The 20,003-nt window shown below is 34.2% G+C and overlaps 1 protein-coding gene across 5 annotated transcripts in view; it reads right to left on the bottom strand.

Annotated features, from left to right (window-relative positions):
• Positions 1 to 20,003, bottom strand: part of LOC123532256 (dnaJ homolog subfamily B member 6-like) — an 81,921-nt gene that overhangs the window by 49,013 nt on the left and 12,905 nt on the right. Inside the window, exon 1 of one of the 5 annotated variants that reach the window (XM_053518422.1) lies at positions 13,455 to 13,513. The exons of the other annotated variants lie outside the window; for them this stretch is intronic. The gene's annotated coding sequence lies outside the window, so the exon portion shown is untranslated. Of the gene's footprint in view, positions 1 to 13,454; positions 13,514 to 20,003 lie in introns of those variants that run through there. 5 annotated transcript variants of the gene reach the window in all.

Below are 20,003 nucleotides of genomic sequence, written 5' to 3'. Positions count from 1 at the left end.
AGGTCAAAATCAGATTTTTCCACCCCTGCAAGGGTACATAGAGATTTTACTTAAATAAACTCACGGAAATGTATAGAGCATCATAAGCTTTATTTAAATAAACTCACAAAAATGTACAGAGCACCATAAGCTTTACTTAAATAAATTCACAAAAATGTACAGAGCACCATAAGCTTTACTTAAATAAATTCACAAAAATGTACAGAGCATCATAAGCTTTATTTAAATAAACTCACAAAAATGTACAGAGCACCATAAGCTTTACTTAAATAAATTCACAAAAATGTACAGAGCATCATAAGCTTTATTTAAATAAACTCACAAAAATGTACAGAGCACCATAAGCTTTACTTAAATAAATTCACAAAAATGTACAGAGCATCATAAACTTTACTTAAATAAACTCACAAAAATGTACAGAGCATCATAAACTTTACTTAAATAAACTCACAAAAATGTACAGAGCATCATAAGCTTTACTTAAACAAGAACTTGTCGAACACAAAATGCCCCCCTTGATGCATTCAGTAATTGCACATGGAACAGAAATTATTTGCTCACTGTAAACAAAAATTCTACTGTTCTGGTTCAATGTGACATTGACCTTTGACCTATAGACCTCAAAATCAACCTCCCTATTAAGTTAAGTGATCCTAGGTCCAAGCTTTCTCAAGGTATCGTTTGAAAGGGATTTAACTGTTCCGGTCAATGTGACCTTGACCTTTAGCCAAACCGACATCAAAATCTATAGGGGTCATCTACAGGTCATGACCAACCTTCCTATCAAGTTTCATGATTCTAGGCCCAAGCATTCTCAAGTTATTGTCTGGAAATGGTTTAAATGTTCCAGGTCACTGTAACCTTGACCTTTGACCTACTGATCTTAAAATCAATAGGGTCACTGCGGGTCATATGAACCATTCAATCATCTTTTTATGACCCTTGGCCCCAAAATTTTCAATTATCGTCCAGAAACCGTTTTACTTTTCCTGGCCAATCTGACCTTGAACTTAGACCAAATAACTCAAAATCATAGGGTCATCTCTGCATGATCAATCTCCCTATCAATTTCCTGATCCTAGCTAAAGCGTTCTTTAGTTATGGCCCGGAAACGGTTTTACTGTTCCTGGCCACTGTGACCCTGACCTTTGACCTACTGACCTCAAAATCAATAGGGGTCATCTGCTGCTCATGATCAACTTCCCTATCAACTTTCACATCCTAGGCCCAACAATCTTGAGTTATCATCCGGAAAGCCGTTTAACTGTTCCAGGGCACTTTACTTTGAACTTTGACATACTGACCTCAAAATCAGTAGGGGTCAAACCTGCTGGCATGACCAAACCCCCCCTATCAACTTTCATGATCCTAGCCCAAGCTTCTTGAGTTATCATCCGGAAACTGTTTAACTGTTCAAGGTCACTGTGACTTTGACCTTTGACATACAGATCTCAAAATCAATAGGGGTCATCTGCAGGAGATGACCAACCTTCCTATCAACTTTCATGATCCTTGGCCCAAGCGTTCTTAAGTTATCATCCGGAAATGGATTGGTCTACATACAGACCGAAGGACCGAACGATCAACATCTGCAAAACAATATACCCCTCCTTCTTCGAAGGGGGGCATAATAAACTCACAAAAATGTACAGATCATGATGAACTTTACTTAAATAAACTCACAAAAAAGTACAGAGCATTTATGAGCTTTACTTAAATAAACTCACAAAAATGTACAGAGCATCATGAGCTTTACTTAAATAAACTCACAAAAATGTACAGAGCATTTATGGGCTTTACTTAAATAAACTCACAAAAATGTACAGAGCATTTATGAGCATTACTTAAATAAACTCACAAAAAAAGTACAGAGCACGATGACCTTTATTTAAATACACTCACAAAATGTACAGAGCATTATGAGGTTTACTTAAATAAACTCGCAAAAATGTACAGAGCAATGTGGGGTTTACTTCAATAAACCCCTATAGATATACAGAAAAAGTAAATACAAACATTCTACAATGCGATCTTGTTGCAAAATTTATACAGAGGCACAGGGTGAGAAAAATACATGTATACATCCAGACTGTGACTTGAACTCTAAATACCAGTCCGATGCTCTATCAACTGAGCAGCATGGTATCTTCAATGGTGGTTTACATATTTTCTCTAATAAAGGTTCTATACAATGACATATTAGTCTAGAAATGAGCCTTTAAACTACAAGTTTCAACTCGAAAAAATCATGTTTTCATCATGTCCTCAAAATACATGAAACCATTTTCCCCCCTAAACCAATGGCTATCTTAAGATCCTGTGTGGTCACAAACAAAACCACATCAAAAACAAAGACAGTTTATTTACAGGTGATAAAGCCATAAATAATGCACTCCCCCACCAAAGCTATGACATCTGACTCATCTATTTTAAACAGTAAACTAAACAAACCCTAAACTTGATTTTAAATTTAAAAACCCTTTAAACAGGTTGCACCCTTTTAAATGAAATTAAGTGTAACAGTCACGATATTTTGGGAGAGCATTAAATAATAACAAGAAAATATTGAAAATTTTAACCTTTCAGTCACTTGCCTCTTGTCCCTGTTTCAATCATTGGTGACAAGAATTGAATAGAATAGAATAAAATAAATTTTATTTCCAATCATGCACATCTACAGGGCAATGCAAGGGTATAAATTCAAAAACAATAAAAATTTTTTAAATTTGATTATTAAGCCTTTTTGATAATAAACACAATTCCAAAGGCTTGTAAAGAAAAAAGACTGTCCAACCATTTCCCCCCTGTTGTCCATCCAGGTTACAACCCAACCATAAAAATCCCTCTGCTGTTCTCCACAACGAAGCCAAAGGGCAAAGAACCGAAGGGTAACGGATGCATTACGAGCTGCCTAACAAACACATCAAATTTGTAATTAAACAAGGGAAGGCCGGGGTGATAAGAAGTAAATGCATTTATTATAAAAAAGGGAAAACCTTTCCCACCACAAATCACCAAAACAGCTTTTCCACGACGCTTACAGTGCAAGTCTGCACAGACTCATTTTTAAAAAACCACAGAATAGGATCTATCAAAACCCCTTTATAAATTTCTAGAGTATTACTAAATTTTTACCATTCAATGCAGCAAGACAGACCTTTGTGTTTAAAATGTTCATTTAAAAGAAAGAGTAAGGAACAGAGAGGATAGGAGCCGGAAGTGAAGTAGGTTTTTTTTCCCAACTAAAAGGTAAGTAAGGGACATTTTTATGGCACCCCCCCATTTTAGGCAAAATGTCCGCACAACAGGCACCAGGAGTCAAAAGAAACCCAAAAATAATTGTAATAATAACGCAAGGAATTTGGGATCGTTCGGGGGGTTTTAAGGTCCAGATTTCAAAATCACTTGCCCTACACTAATTGGGTTCGGGCCTCACTTGAGGCGTTGATTTTTCAGTGGGGAACCTCCGCGGTTTTCCAGAAGGTCGGGGGATCTACCCCGGGGCCCCCCATGATGAAAAGGCAAGGAGGGGGACCAGGGGTCTTCCTCCACAAAAAATGAGAAAGTCCCATAATGACCTAAATTGTGCCTGCATGTTAAAAACCCCAAAAAAACAACAAATCACCTTCTGTTTTTTTAGAGACAGGTAATTTATTCGTAATCAAACAAAAACGTAATTGTAATCAAATGTAAACAAAGAAATTTGAAAGTCAAACATTTCATCCAAACATGCATCTTCTAATAGAAACAAGGATATTTTAAATATTTTGCATGGGGTTTAAACTAATAATGCCAAACAGATTTCCCATCCCAAACTGTTTTTCCACCCCAAACTGATTAAGTCTCAACCTACATCAATCTTGGGCAACTGAAGCAAAGTTTAGCCATTAAAGAAATGTTAACTGAATGTGTGTATGTTTTTTAACTAAATTAAACTGTTTTGCACATACCTTGCACAAATTAAAAAAAAACTGATATAAAAATTTTTTTTTTTTATTTAATGTTTTTTTTTTTAAAATAAAATTTTAAACATTAACAGTGTTTATTTTTGCAATTGGGGGAAAGCAAATTAAATAAAAAGATGATATACCAGCGGCAAAATGCACACCCCAATTACATAATTTTGTTCGCCACATTTATTTTACACCTTCAAATAGCAACATTTCACACTAAAAACATTTTGTTGTTTGGTTGTATTTTTTTTCTGTGGGAATTACAGATAAAATTCATACATACTATGGCCCAAGATAACTTGATATTTACAAACAGGCTAAAAATAGATTAAGAGGGAAAAAGGGGAAATTTAGCATTTTTCTAAAAATTTACAATCTAAATTTTTTTAATTTTCTAGCAATTACAAATTTGCTCAAGGGAAACTTTCTGTCCATGGTCAACAGATCTTCTGCCCTGTGGGGGCGAAAACCCGGGACTGAGAATTATTTTAATTTCCTTTTGCATAAAAAAAAGTTTCCTTCATGGCTCGTAGTCAAAACACAGAGGGTTCAAAGCCGATATGGCAGATCAGAATACTTTATTATATATCAAGAGATATAAATTTTAAAGCATGCACTTTAAACCATGCAAAAAAAAGAACATCCCATTTCGTTTTATAAGCCATAAACAAATTTAAACCATTTAAGAAAAAAAAAAAAATGAAACAAATAAAAGAAAAACGAATAGAAAAAAATCAAATCTGAACAAAAAACCCAGAAGATTCAACCCACAAAACGTTTGTTTTTAAACCAATTGTTGTCTGCATTCACCCATATACTTGTTGCCATATATACAAATGGGTATTTTAAATGAAAGAAATACTAATATTTTTTAAATTTTCAAAATGGGTAACCATTATGAATTATTATTTCATCAGTTTTCATGAAAAACTCCCTTGCGTTTCGGCGGGGAATCACGTTATCATTGGGATTTGTCTATTTTTGTACTGGGATCTATAACAACATTGGTGAACACAGGGTGTGTCCACAAGCTTGGGTAAGACCCTCTCGCTTTAGACTGGGCCAAAATATTTTTATCAAAAGCACTTGAAAATTTCACATCCATTCAGCTGATAATCGGGCTTATTTAACCAACAGATCAAAACAAAACTGAAGACAAGACTGTGCCTGAATATTCCAAAAGAAATTCTCTTTATAAGGAATTATTTGTTAGGTTGTGAAACATTATGATAACTAGAACTGTAATAGCAAAACTATCAAAGGGCCGTAACTGCAGTAAAAATAGTCACAGCAAAAGTTCCTTACTTTATGGTAACCTCATTGTTTTATTATGCATTCTCCTATACTATATTTGGGGTATTTGTAACAGCCATTCATGAAGCTCCAACCAGCATATAGCTTTCTGTACCCGAAACATATACAGAGATCTGACCTGAATACCAGTTTATTGCTGACTGTCACTTCTGGTCCACTACCTTAACCAATTAATTAAGGCTAATAATTAATTTCAACAAACAACCTCATTTTTTACGAACATTCTTTAAGAGAAGAAAACAAATGAAAACCTATTGTTCTCAAGTACTGTAGATAAGGTATATTTTGTGTAAACTAATTTTGTGTTACTAAGACCCAGGTTATGCTTTTACACATAATGCTGATTAAAACATCTTTTAAATTCAAAAACCTGTTGCATTTTTGCTAAAGTAAAATCACAAATATTAATCTAAACTCGGATATTTTTGTGAGTCCACATTTTTGCTTATATTTGAAACAAACCTAAGTTCAATTTAATAGAATATTCACGAGAAATTAAATTGAAATATAATTATTATGGACAATAAAAGCACTTTTTTCAGTAATTCTCTTTGCAAAGGCTGATATTCAGGTAAATATAGCAAACATAAATCCCACATCTACAGTGTTCTCCCATAGCCAAAGATAGAGCAGATATATCAGTGGAATCCTTATCTGTAGACAGTCTATGAGACTATGAAATATCTAAACAACCTGTTCAATGCTTCAGGATACAACAAAATCCAAGATGTTGAAGAAACTGTGGGGGTGTCAGAAACCAAAGTTGGTGTTGATAACTGAGCTATAACTGACAATCGTCAAGAAGCAGAGATGAGGGTTAAGTTCATCAATTTCCAGATTAATGGTGACTTTTGCCTTTCATTCATATTTGTACTAATTATCATGATGCAGCAACTTAACTTTCTACAGCAAGCCATAGTTAAAATTTCTAACTTTATCACCCATGTATTAAAGCGAAATAAAGCTACTGTATTGTGTATATTCATCATTTGTTTGATATGGGTTTTATCAACACACCTAAGAAAGTACAGTCTAACCTGTACTAACGGTCACCTCCGATCAGCGGTCACCTCCATTCAGCGGCCATTTTATGATGCCCCCGACGGATTTTCCTCTTATTTATCACTTTATTCAGCAGCCATCTGCCGTCCGCGCCGTATTTGACCCCATTCAGCTGCCACTTTCTTCCAGAACCAATTATTTCTAGGCAATAATCGCTGAAGATACCCGATTTTTGAGAAGCACGTGATTGCTAAGTTTCGCATGACTTCACCACAAGAAAGACAAAATGACATGAGCTTCTCAATTAAAACTGATAACCAAAGGTGTAATCCCCTTTTGTTATGATGAAACAGCCAGTAATTATCGGCAATTAGCGTGTCACCTCGTGTCAATTTGGTTGTTCACAGTTTGACCTCGGTTAAAGATAAAACTCGATAACTAATTAGTAGCATAATATTTGTGATTTTTTTAATACTTCTGTCATCAAAATACTATTAAATTTATACGAAATTAATTGTGTTTAAAAAAGAAATAAACCACTCTTTTACGGAACATAAAGGCAATCTTAGATTTAGCGTAGACAATAAGCACGGAGAGTAGCTTCCCTTACCAAAATGGCGAAAATTGTAAACAAACTTGTTTTGAAGTTGGAAAATTGTCTGTAACAATTTTTGTAGTAAAAAAAACACGCCGGAGTTTTAGATTGCTAAGAAGACCATTTGTATTGTGAATGCAAATGCACTTCATTGTATCCTGGTAAAACAAGAGATCACAGAGTGATCTTGGCGCCCACCAAGTGCCATTTTTGAGTGTTCCAAAATTCAAGGCTTACTGACTAGCTCAAGGTCAAATTTCATTTCCGTACACAACACTGTGCATGTGGTCCAAATTCGAAAGCTGTAGCTCGAGAAATGTGAAAGTAGGTCACTAGATCAATCTTAAGGTCAAAGTTTAATTCGGTACACAAAACTATGCAAGTGGTCCGAATTTGAAGGCTTAGCTTGAGAAATGTGTAAGTAGGTCACTAGGTCAAAATCAAGGGTCAGATTTCACTTCAGAACACAAATCTATGCATGTGGTCCAAATCTGAAGCCTGTACCTTCAAAAATGTGAAAGTAGGTCACTAGGTCAATGTCAAGGTCAAAGTTTGTTTCGGTATACAATCCTATGCAAGTGGTCTAAATTTGAGGCCTGTAGCTACAGAAATGTGAAAGTAGGTCACTAGGTCAATCTTAAGGTCAAAGTTCATTTCGGTACACAAAACTATGCATGTGGTCCAAATTTGAAGGCTGTAGCTTGAGAAATGTGAAAGTAGGTCACTAGGTCAAAATCAAGGTCAAGTTTTATTTCAGAATACAGAACTATGCATGTGGTCCAAATTTGAAGCTTGTACCTTCAAAAATGTGAAAGTAGGTCACTAGGTCAATGTAAAGGTCAAAGTTTGTTTCAGTACATAAAACCATGCATGTGGTCCAAATTTGAAGGCTGTAGCTTGAAAAATGAGAAAGTAGGTCACTGGGTCAAAATCAAGGTCAAATTTAATTTCGGAACACAAAACTATGCGTTTGGTCCAAATTTGAAGACTGTACCTTCAAAAATGTGAAAGTAGGTCACTAGGTCAAAACCAATGTCAAATTTCATTTTGAAACACGGAACTATGCATATGGTCCAAATTTGATACCTGTACCTTCAAGAATGTGAGAGTAGGTCACTAGGTCAAAATCAAGGTCAAAGTTTTTTCAAGTGCACAAAACTATGCATGTGGTCCAAATTTGAAGGCTGTAGCTACAGAAATGTGAAAGTAGGTCACTAGGTCAAAATCAAAGTCAACTCATGTCAAGGTTCATCTTGCCACTCAAAAATATACATGTGGTCCAAATTTGAATGTTTTAGTTATTGACAAGAACATTTTAAAAGCTTTTCCCTATATAAGTCTATATGAACCATGTGACCCACGGGGCGAGGCCATATTTGACCCTAGGGGGATAATTTGAACAAACTTGGTAGAGAACCACTAGATGATGCTACATTACAAGTATCAAAGCCCTAGGCTTTGTGGTTTGGACAAGAAGATTTTCAAAGTTTTTCCCTATATAAGTCTATGTAAACCATATGACCCCCAGGGTGGGGTCATATTTGACCCTAGGGGTATAATTTGAACGATCTTAGTTGAAGACCACTAGATGATGTCACATACAAAATATCAAAGCCCTAGGCCCTGTGGTTTTGGACAAGAGGTTTTTCAAAGCTTTTCCCAATATAAGTCTGTTTAAACCATGTGACCCCCAGGGCTGGGCCATATTTGACCCCAGAGAAATAATTTGAATCATCTTGGTAGAGGACCACTAGATAATGCTTCATACCAAATATCAAAGCCCTAGGCTCTGTGGTTTTGTGACAAGAAGGTTTTCAAAGTTTTTCCCTATATAAATCTATGTAAATTATAGAAATAAACAAAGGGCCATAACTCACTCATAAATTGTTGAACCAGTCTGATTTTCAGGGGGACACAACTAGGGTACCAATACATCATTCTGACAAAGTTTGGTCAAAATCCCCCCAGTAGTTTCTGAGGAGATGCGATAACGAGAAATTGTTAACGGACGGACGGACGGACGGACGGACTGACGGACGGACGGACGGAATGACGGACGGACGGACCACGGACGCAGAGTGATTTTAATAGCCCACCATCTGCTGATGGTGGGCTAATAATAATGAAAAACCCAAATAGAAATGGGCCTAAAGGCTAAACTGGTCGGAAGTCTGAAAAATACATATACTGGCTGCACCTCCGATCAGCGGTCACCTGGCTTAAGCGGCCAAATTGTCTGCTTCCCTTGGCAGGCTGCTTAAGACAGGTTAGACTGTATCTCAAGGATGTATCAATGGTCATTAAATTTTAACCTTAAATAAACTTGTGTTAGAACTATCTTGAAGTGACATCTTCTCCACAAGACTTAAAGCTTTCAAACATAATTACTTTTGTCAAAACCATCAAGGAGAACCTCATCTTTCCAGGGATCAAACACCCAACTAGTAAAATCAAAATAATGAAAATAAAACAACTGACTTTCAGTAACCTTCAACAGCATTTTTCTCTTAATTTGTAAACCTGGTTTTGAAGAACGGAATGTAAATTCTCATAATCCGGAATTTATTTCACACTAAAATTTTAATAGATCCACATTTATTTCTTCATTTCTGTAAGTAGGCTGGGGTGTGATTTTATGCCCTACCCATCTGTAAGTACTCAAAATCAAAAAAATATTGAAAACAATTTTGTACATAAAACATAAATCCTACTATTTTTAGTATGTAGGAAGTGTAGATAGAGCATTTCCCTAAATTATTTTTAAACATTAAGAACTATTTTCAAGGGTTATCAAGCTTCCCAGTGTTCCTGAATTCCTTGCCAGTCGATATAAATCTTTTCTCCTCAAGCAACTGACAACTTCCCCACATGTGAATCAGAGTTGGAAAGTGGCCGACTAAAGCTCGTAGTCTTCTTTCAAATCATCATGGATAACAAATTCACAACCTCACGATTCACAGCCTTGTGCAATACCTATTGAGTTTATAGGAGTGGCTGCAAAATATCAAATGGTTCTTGTTTGCAGGTTCACGAGGCTGTGAGTTTCAATTTTAAACAGAACAAGAGATCACAGAGTGATCTTGGCGCCCACCAATGTGCCATTTTTGAGTGTTCCAAATTTCAAGACTTATTGACCAGCTCAAGGTCAAATTTCATTTCCGTACACAACACAAATCTATGCATGTGGTCCAAATTTGAAGCCTGTACCTTCAAAAATGTGAAAGTAGGTCACTAGGTCAATGTCAAGGTCAAAGTTTGTTTCGGTATACAAAACTATGCATGTGGTCCTAAATTTGAAGCCTGTAGCTACAGAAATGTGAAAGTAGGTCACTAGGTCAATCTTAAGGTCAAAGTTCCTTTCGGTACATAAAACTATGCAAGTGGTCCAAATTTGAAGGTTGAGTTTGAGAAATGTAAAAGTAGGTCACTAGGTCAAAATTATGGTCAAATTTTACTTCGGAATACAAAACTATGCATGTGGTCAAAATTTGAAGCCTGTACCTTCAAAAATGTGAAAGTAGGTCACTAGGTCAATGTAAAGGTCAAAGTTTGTTTCAGTACACAAAACTATGCATGTGGTCCAAATTTGAAGGCTGTAGCTTGAGAAATGTAAAAGTAGGTCACTCGGTCAAAATCAAGGTCAAATTTTATTTCGGAATACAAAACTATGCATGTGGTCCAAATTTGAAGCCTGTACCTTAAAAATGTGAAAGTAGGTCACTAGGTCAATGTAAAGGTCAAAGGTCATTTCAGTACACAAAACTATGCAAGTGGTCCAAATTTGAAGGCTGTAGCTTGAGAAATGTAAAAGTAGGTCACTAGGTCAAAATCAAGGTCAAATTTTATTTCAGAATACAAAACTATGCAAGTGGTCCAAATTTGAAGCCTGTACCTTCAAAAATGTGAAAGTAGGTCACTAGGTCAATGTCAAGGTCAAAGTTTTTTTCGGTACACAAAACTATGCATGTAGTCCAAATTTGAAGGCTGTAGCTTGAGAAATGTGAAAGTAGGTCACTAGGTCAAAATCAATGTCAAATTTCATTTTGAAACACGAAACTATGCATATGGTCCAAATTTGATGACTGTACCTTCAAAAATGTGAAAGTAGGTCACTAGGTCAAAATAAAGGTCAAAGTTTTTTCCAGTGCATAAAATTATGCATGTGGTCCAAATTTGAAGGCTGTAGCTACAGAAATGTGAAAGTAGGTCACTAGGTCAAAATCAAGGTCAACTCATGTCAAGGTTCATCTTGCCACTCAAAATATACATGTGGTCCAAGTTTGAATGTTGTAGTTACTGACAAGAACATTTTAAAAGCTTTTCCCTATATAAGTCTATATGAACCATGTGACCCCCGGGGCGGGGCCATATTTAACCCTAGGAGGATAATTTGAACAAACTTGGTAGAGAACCACTAGATGATGCTACATTACAAGTATCAAAGCCCTAGGCTTTGTGGTTTGGACAAGAAGATTTTCAAAGTTTTTCCCTATATAAGTCTATGTAAACCATATGACCCCCAGGGCGGGGCCATATTTGACCCTAGGGGTATAATTTGAACAATCTTAGTTGAAGACCACCAGATGATGTCACATACAAAATATCAAAGCCCTAGGCCCTGTGGTTTTGGACAAGAGGTTATTCAAAGTTTTTCCCTATATAAGTCTATATCAACCATGTGACCCCCAGGGCGGGGCCATATTTGACCCCAGAGAAATAATTTGAATCATCTTGGTAGAGGACCACTAGATGATGCTTCATACCAAATATCAAAGCCCTAGGCTCTGTGGTTTTGGACAAAAAGGTTTTCAAAGTTTTTCCCTATATAAATCTATATAAATTATAAAAATAAACAAAGGGCCATAACTCCCTCATAAATTGTTGAACCAGTCTGATTTTCAGGGGGACACAACTAGGGTACCAATACATCATTCTGACAAAGTTTGGTCAAAATCCCCCCAGTAGTTTCTGAGGAGATGCGATAACGAGAAATTGTTAACGGACGGACGGACGGACGGACTGACGGACGGACGGACGGACGGACGGAATGACGGACGGACGGACCACGGACGCAGAGTGATTTTAATAGCCCACCATCTGATGATGGTGGGCTAATGAAAAATGTGTGTGTATTTGTTATTTTCAAATGTCTTTTTTTGCAAGGGCCCAGCTTTCCATGCCTGCAGGAAGCTATGCCAATGCACTAGACATTTTCTAGTTGCACTTATAAGAATTGCAGAGATAGTTAAGATTCCGTCAGGGGAGTAATGATGAATTTATTGTTTGGATTGCTACCTGTATCTATCTAGAAAACAGTGATGTATTACTCATTCCTTAAGAATGTAAATATTTATCTAGCTGCTGTATTTACTGACTATATTGGTCATTCAACTTACCCTCCCCCTTGTAAAAACATATTTACCTGGACACCAATAAAACTACACTATAACCTCACTCTGAAGAGGAAAATAAAATGTCTGGTACTTTTCGTAACAATGCACAAATCACACTGCTTTTAGTGGTGTCAATACAGACTGTACTAAATAGTTTGTTTTTTTTTGTTTTTTTTTTTTTTAATCAGGATGTTTTCATCTTACATGTACAAATACAGGCATGATCTAAAATACACTACCGGGAATGAAATCTTGATTATACAAGTATGAAATTTCAAACTCCTTGAGACTGCATGTATCTGTATCTTTATCCATACCTCAGATTTCCTGCAATTATAATTTCCTTCCTGAAGGACATTTTTTCTAAAGAATGTACATATTCAGGACTATCAAAATATGCTTGTAACCTGTTCTGTATCATAAAGTTCTCTTCATAATCAAAACTTTACCATCCAAAAATATCTATTAAAATTACCTGTGTAACACTCCAAAACTAATTAATATTGAAACATTTTTTCTCTGGTTCAATGTCCAATGAAACAGGAAGGTAAATGCAACATTATCATTATTAAGTTACTGTTAACAACTACATCACAAATGGTCATTCAACTCAAACCCAGATAAATGACCTATACAACACATTTGCATTTTTCGCACCTGAAACTGGTAAATTTTTCAGTATATCAGGAAAACATAACTTTTCTAGGCAATCCTAGGTAAGTATATCAGACTGTAACTTTTCTTTTCTTTTCAAATTTAAAAACTTGTTTAGGGTGACCATAATCCTAATTAAATACATCAATACAGTCCTACTGAAAAAGTTTGTACAAAGTAGAGCTTACACAGACTTTCTTTTGAGACCAAAAATAATTTTCTTTTACTTCAAGTTACACAGCATAAAAGTCAAACTTTCCTTTTTCCATCTCCTGTAAGCAGTTACTTGGGATGAGAGCAATGTGGGTAACTTTGATCAAAATTTGTCAAAGCAGACTTAAAAGAAAATAAAATGTTTCTCTCACCTAGTTTTTATACCCCAAGTATTTTTTATGAAACACTTCCCTTTTGAAAAAAAAAGTCCTTGACAAATATACTTAATCATGTCAAAACAGTAATAAGCAGTCTTGACATAATAATTATGAATATTCTCACCTGCTTAATTTATTCAAACAGAAAACAACAACCGAAGAGCTACCTTACCTGGTCAAAATTCCCTTGACTTCTTCTTCCTGTTTCCTTAAAACCTACATTAATTTTCTTCCTGTATGGATAATCATGCATTTTTCTTAGAAGTCTATTGTTACCTTGATCTAGTCATATCTTATTTCTTTACAGTGACATGGTTTGTTTACAGTCATTATTAAGACCCCATTTTGTTCAAAGGGACATTACTCCTGTACCTATTCAAATTTTATACTTTTCTCCTAAAACCATGCATGCAGACAATGTTAAATCAAATAGGGTTATTATAACAGTAGCTTGATCTGGGATGTTGTATTCGGCTCCAGTGGATTTTTGCCAGATCGGATATCACTAGGCGCGAAAGCCATGCATATTAATGAAAGTAGTCCAGCAGTATACAATACAAAAGGTACAATACGGAATTTAAAGGTGGTCAATCACATTTAAACAACATTTAATGACATTTTTTACTTTTTGTATATTCTGGTAGAGAATTATTTAAGGAACAAAAATACCGATTACATAGAGTTAGATTCCTATTTGAAATGTATATTTTATTATTTTTATAAAATTTTGTTATTACTCCCCTTTAATATGAAAGTATATAAAAAGCTGGGTATTTCTTTTTATTTCGATACAATGTCTAGTTTTACATTTGCATTTGATAGACATATCAACTTTTGAACAATCTGAACCAAAATGCAAGTTTAAAAGCTGTGTGTAGCTTCTGAATTCATTTATTTCCAATCTACTTTGGTTGCGCAACCAAGATAGGCAAAGGGAGGTAATAATAATTTTTCAAACTTGCGTTTCTAATGAATTCCATCTAAATACATAATTTTTAATGCAAATATTTTACAAATATATTACAACATGTCTAATGTTTATACATTTCCTTAGGCAAAGTATGTTTATCAAATTTATACTTATGATAAAATAACTCTATCTTGATTGGGCAACCAGGATAGGAAAATGAAATTTTAAGAATACCTCCAGTGAAAATCTAATTTGTATTAAGTGTTAAGTGAACATAAATGAGTATAAATGATCAGATGCTAAAGTTTCGAACAAATCCGTTACATGGCAAAAATCTGATTATCCACCTTTAAAAGGTACAATATGGATTTTTTTCTGTCTGTTCATATTTAATTGTAAAATACAAGCTGATTTGTTTACAGAATTTATATAGGTATATAATAACAAGTGAAATCCAGCATACATAAAGAACCATATAATCCACCTTATCTTGCCTCAATCTGGCCAACTTCCAAATTGTTATCACAACTTCCTAACATGAAGCTGTGGTAGAGTATATGACAAGTGTCTACAATAATTTCTAGTAGCTCTGGGACTAAATCTGTGACCTCTGTGTTAACAACACAGCTACCCTAAACAGAATCAAATACTAAGTTTGGAAGCAGTTAAAAAAAAGATTAATAAAACTTAAACTAACAAATTATTTTGTAATTGTGATTAAACTTAATTTATTATTCCAACTGATCTGATGCTTAGGTAATAGACAGATGGCCCTTATTTACTTCTGTTATAGAAGAGTAACTCAAGATATGGCCCTATTAACAAGATGCACCATGACATATACAATACAAGTAGGTCAAGGTAAAGTGTCATTTAAGCTGCCACTGAATGTCAACACATTTTGCCACAATCAAAGGTTAAATTGAAAGTAAATATTATGATAACCCAGCAATATAAAGTCAGCTTGATATCTCAATGACTCCTTTGGAATTGGTAAAGTCGTTAATAATACAGTATTTCTTAAATACGCTTCCACCTCCCCTCTCCCCATATTTAGTAAAAGTCTACAGATAAAAAAGAGAGGCAGTAAAAAAATGCTGAATTTAATTAAACTTATCAATCTCATGATCTACTTAGAACTGTAATTTACAAATAAATTCAAACTTTTATGCAAGGTGTTTATGTCCTTAGCCCCACTTGCTTTTTTGTTTTTGTTGAGTTTAGTGTCACCCTGACACAAACTAGGTCAAACAGCAACTTTTCCAGCTTCTGTTGGTGTAAGAAGACCCAATGTGTCCCTCCAGGCATTATTTCATATTAAGGGGCTTGCACCAGTGTACATATGCAACCACCAACCTAAAGAATTCTACGTACCAAGCAAGGTTTCAAACTCAATCGGTGAAGAGCAAGTGATTCAAAGTTAGCCACCTTAACCATTCAGCCAGGAAGGCTTTTGCACTTCCAAGACAAGTGATGCATACACAATCAATGGCAATGCATGCCTTTAATAACTCTCTGTACCAGTAAACTGACAAAATGTACTTTTAATACCGGTATGGCTTTACTGTGTGTCTTTAAGATGGTTAATCAGATTTTGATCAAGTAATAGATTTGTTCAAAAGTTTAACAAATGATCATTTTATACTTATTTGTGTTCATTGAGTGCTGTTAGATTTTCACTGGAGGTATTTTTAAAATTTGATATTCCTATCTTGGTTGTCCAACCAAGAAAGAGTATAAATTTAATTAACTAACTTTGCCTAAGGAATAATCTGAATATAAGGACTTACTGTATTATCTTTGTCCGATTTACATTGACAATATTATATTTAACTTATTAGAACTGCAAGTTTATAAAATTATTATTACCTCCCTTTACCTTGGTTGCACAACCAGGACAAAGTGGAAATTATTGAATTCAGAAGCTACATACTTTCTTAAAATTTGCCCTTTGGTCCAGATTGTTGAAATGTCCCAATATCTATCAAATGCGAATGTAAAATTAGAAATCCTATCGAAATCAAAGAAATGGTCCACTTTTTAAACATTCATAATACAAAATTTCATACAAAGTGATAAATTTCTAATTGGAATCTAACTCTATGAGATAGGTTTTTTGTTAAAGAAATAAATTTCTAAAAGAATTTCATATACTAAAATGAAAACTATCATATAAAATGTTGCTTAAATGTGATTGACTGCCTTTAAGCTTACAACAAATAAGGATGAAATATCAATGTTGCATGCTTCAATCAATATTCCCCAGAATGACAGTAAGTAGACATTTTATGCAAACTTGTGAGATTTACATTACCACTGGAAATGCACTGCTACATGCGTGCTATTACTGTGCATTATTGTTCATTACATTTAGTACAATTACTGCAATCTTGAACAGTGTCCTCCCCATTATATCATTAAAGACATCTAATGCATATTTTTCACAAAAATAGCTTATTTTGCTTTGAATATAGAAAATACTCATCAAATGAAATCAACTTGACTGAATATATAAACTAACTGTGTTTGTCAACTTACATTCACAGTTAAGTGTCATGTATTGCAGTCATTTGTTATGGAACTTCCAGTTTTTTTTACGCTTAGTACACATTTATACAAATATACTATGCAGTAGGTACTATGCCCCAACGATAACTTGATATTTACAAACATGACTATAAATAGATTAAAATGGAACATAGGGAATTCAGCATTTTTCTAGCATGTTACAAACTAAATATTTCCGGATTTGTTCAAATTACAAATTAGCTCAGTGGTAAAGCATAATGTCCATGGTCAACAGATCTTTTGGCGTGTGGGTTCGAAACTCAGTATTGAGAATTAATTTTTATTTCACTTTTGCATAAAAATTAGGTTTCCTTCATGAGCTCTGTGACAATACGACAGAGAGGTATCTAAAGCCGATATGGCAGATCAGAATAGTTTATTATATATCAAAGATGATAGATTAAATGCATGCACTCAAGTCATGCAAATAATGAACATGCTATTGTGTTATATAAAGACATATATACAAATTCAAACCATCAAAGAAAGAAACAAAAGTAATGAAATAAAAATGAAAACGAATAGAAAAAAAAAACAAATCTGAAAAAAAAACTCTTATGAAGATTCGAACCCACAAAACGACTTGCTTATATCCAATTGTTGTCTGCAGTTTACCCAACTGAGCTATGTTGCCATATACATACGAACTATTTAAAATGAAAGAAATACCAATATTTAATTGTCAAGTAAATGTGTAACCATAATGAATTATTATTTCGTCAGTTATCATGAAATAGACTCATCCTCGCGTTTCGGCGGGAATCTCGTTATCATTGGGGATTAGTATGTACTATTTCAAACATAAACACAGTACTGTTTATACACAAACATGTTAACTTTATGTTTTAATTACCATGATGTAATTTTCTTAAATTTCAAATGTGAATTTAAGTGATATATATCTTCAACCCTTACCCTGCTAAATTTCTATAATGGACTGGTCCTTCATTCAATTTGGGCAATACCATTTATTATTCGAAGGGGTGTTTACTGAAAAATTACTGACTGAATAGCAAACAGTGCAGACCATGATCAGACTGCACGGATGTGCAGGCTGATCTTGGTCTGCACTGGTCGCAAAGGCAGAATCACTTGCCGCCAGCAGGCTAAAGGTTAAGGACTAGGAGTAAACATCAAAAACACAGAAACATTTGATAAACAAACAACATCTTTAGGCAATAGAAAATTAGTTTTTAGATTCTCATCCCCGCCCGCCCCTATCTGAAACCCCCCGCCTAGAAATTTTTTATTAGTCAAAAATCAAAATCCGGATATCCAAAATTTTATGTCCGGATACTGGTACACTTGCATAAACAATTGCATAATTCTCGAGTTTAAAGAAAATGTTTGACATATTGTGGTGATGCAAAGACAATTTAACAGCATTTGAAAGTATCTGATATTAAAATTTACCATGACATTACCTTTTAATATAATAAATTAAGAGAAATGTTCATAAAATATCGGCAATTCACATGACTAGCAGACGTTCTGGCAACCTACTTTCGATTTCAAAAACTTTTAGAAAAAGGTAAAGCCATCCTGATTTGATTGTTATTGCTTTTTATTGATTAGAAATAAGTATCTGTTGTCTGGATTTCAATATTTTAATTGTGTTTAACAGAAACATTTGCCTTCGTGGGGAAATCTGACATGTCATTTTCACATGCAAAGTATATTGAATTAACCGGCTATTTGTTTCGTAGATCTGGAAATAGGATAAAAATGTGCTATGTATGCAAGTGCATCAAATTAAGAAACATCTGATTTTTTTACAGGTGTAAAACTACTAGATTCCTTGTATTTTATACTTTAAGCTCGTAAGTCAACAGCATCAGCGTTACCAAGGGTATATAGCTTTTAGCACATGCTCAGCAGGAATGACAGATTGATTGTTTTCTTTACAGGTCGTGGTTGTACTTTGACAGAACTAAATATTTTGAATTTGCAAATCACTGCGCAGACAAATATTGATTGCCATTGTTGTTGTAGATTTACTTATTCGTACAGGATACAATCAACAATCAGACAAAATGATTTACTATCAAATTATACATAAGATAAATGTTTATGACATGAAATTATTTTTTTCATATATATGTATTTCAAAATGGGTTTTACATATAAAATCATTCAAGGACACAGCAACACACACTAGAATATCAATACAGTGATATTTTAAATATTATTTGTCAAATTTACCTCCAGACTACCATTTTTCAAAATAAAAAAATAAAAAATAAAAAGTGCCCACCCGCCCCATTTTTTTTCAAAATTCGGATGAGAATCTGAACATTTATTTTCTCTGGCCTTACTAGTAATATACTTTCTGCCCTACTGTGCCGTATAAAAACATGTTAATTCTATGTTTTAACTACAAGGATGTAATTTTCTTAATTTCAAATCATATATATCTTTAAAATCTATGCATGCACAAACAGTGTTTATAACACTGCAATGTGTGTCAAATCTATCAAGTTAAAATCAGCACAATGCAGGTCATGTATTCATAGTGGAGGAAGTTGAAATATGAAAATGCATACAAGGCTAATTAAACTGTATCAAGTTCCGTCAGAAATTTATATTTCCCACATAGTACAAAAGGCTTTAGTCACATGTGAAAATATATTTCATGACATAGTTATATGCAGCGGCAAAAATGCATTGCCATTAGTAAACTTTTAAAAAGTTTCAGTTTTTATGACAGATTTAAATAAAAATGACATTTATATAAACAGGGAGGCACACAATGTTAATGTGCAGAAGAAAAAATGTTTCAGATTTGTCCATTTTTTTTTTGTTTAAACTACAGTTTAATTAACAAATGTTTAAATTTACAGCAAATTCTCATTGTACTTTTTTACTCACACATTTAATTTACAAATTTATGTAGACATTGTCTTCTTCAGAATTCTCTTGCAGAAAAAAACATTAGTATACATTCATCTTGGCAAATGGTATTTACACCAAACCAATACATCACCACTTCATAATGAATTATTGTAACATTTTTCAGTATATCACAACTTCTTAATAAGATATGATAAATTAGCTAAGTTCTTGTCATAACTGATATAACATTATACATTATTCAAAACAACAATTCACACCTGCATGACAAAACAATAATAATCTAAAGATTTTCAGCCACTGAATCTTCCTCTCATATTCAAGCATCCCTTGTGAAGCACAGCTTGTAGTGGGCAGACAACTTAAAGATCAAACAGGGTACCAGAAGTAAAC

Source organism: Mercenaria mercenaria, chromosome 11 (genome assembly GCF_021730395.1).
Source record: "Mercenaria mercenaria strain notata chromosome 11, MADL_Memer_1, whole genome shotgun sequence".
NCBI lineage: Eukaryota > Metazoa > Mollusca > Bivalvia > Venerida > Veneridae > Mercenaria > Mercenaria mercenaria.
This window is presented reverse-complemented; position numbering and strand designations above follow the sequence as displayed.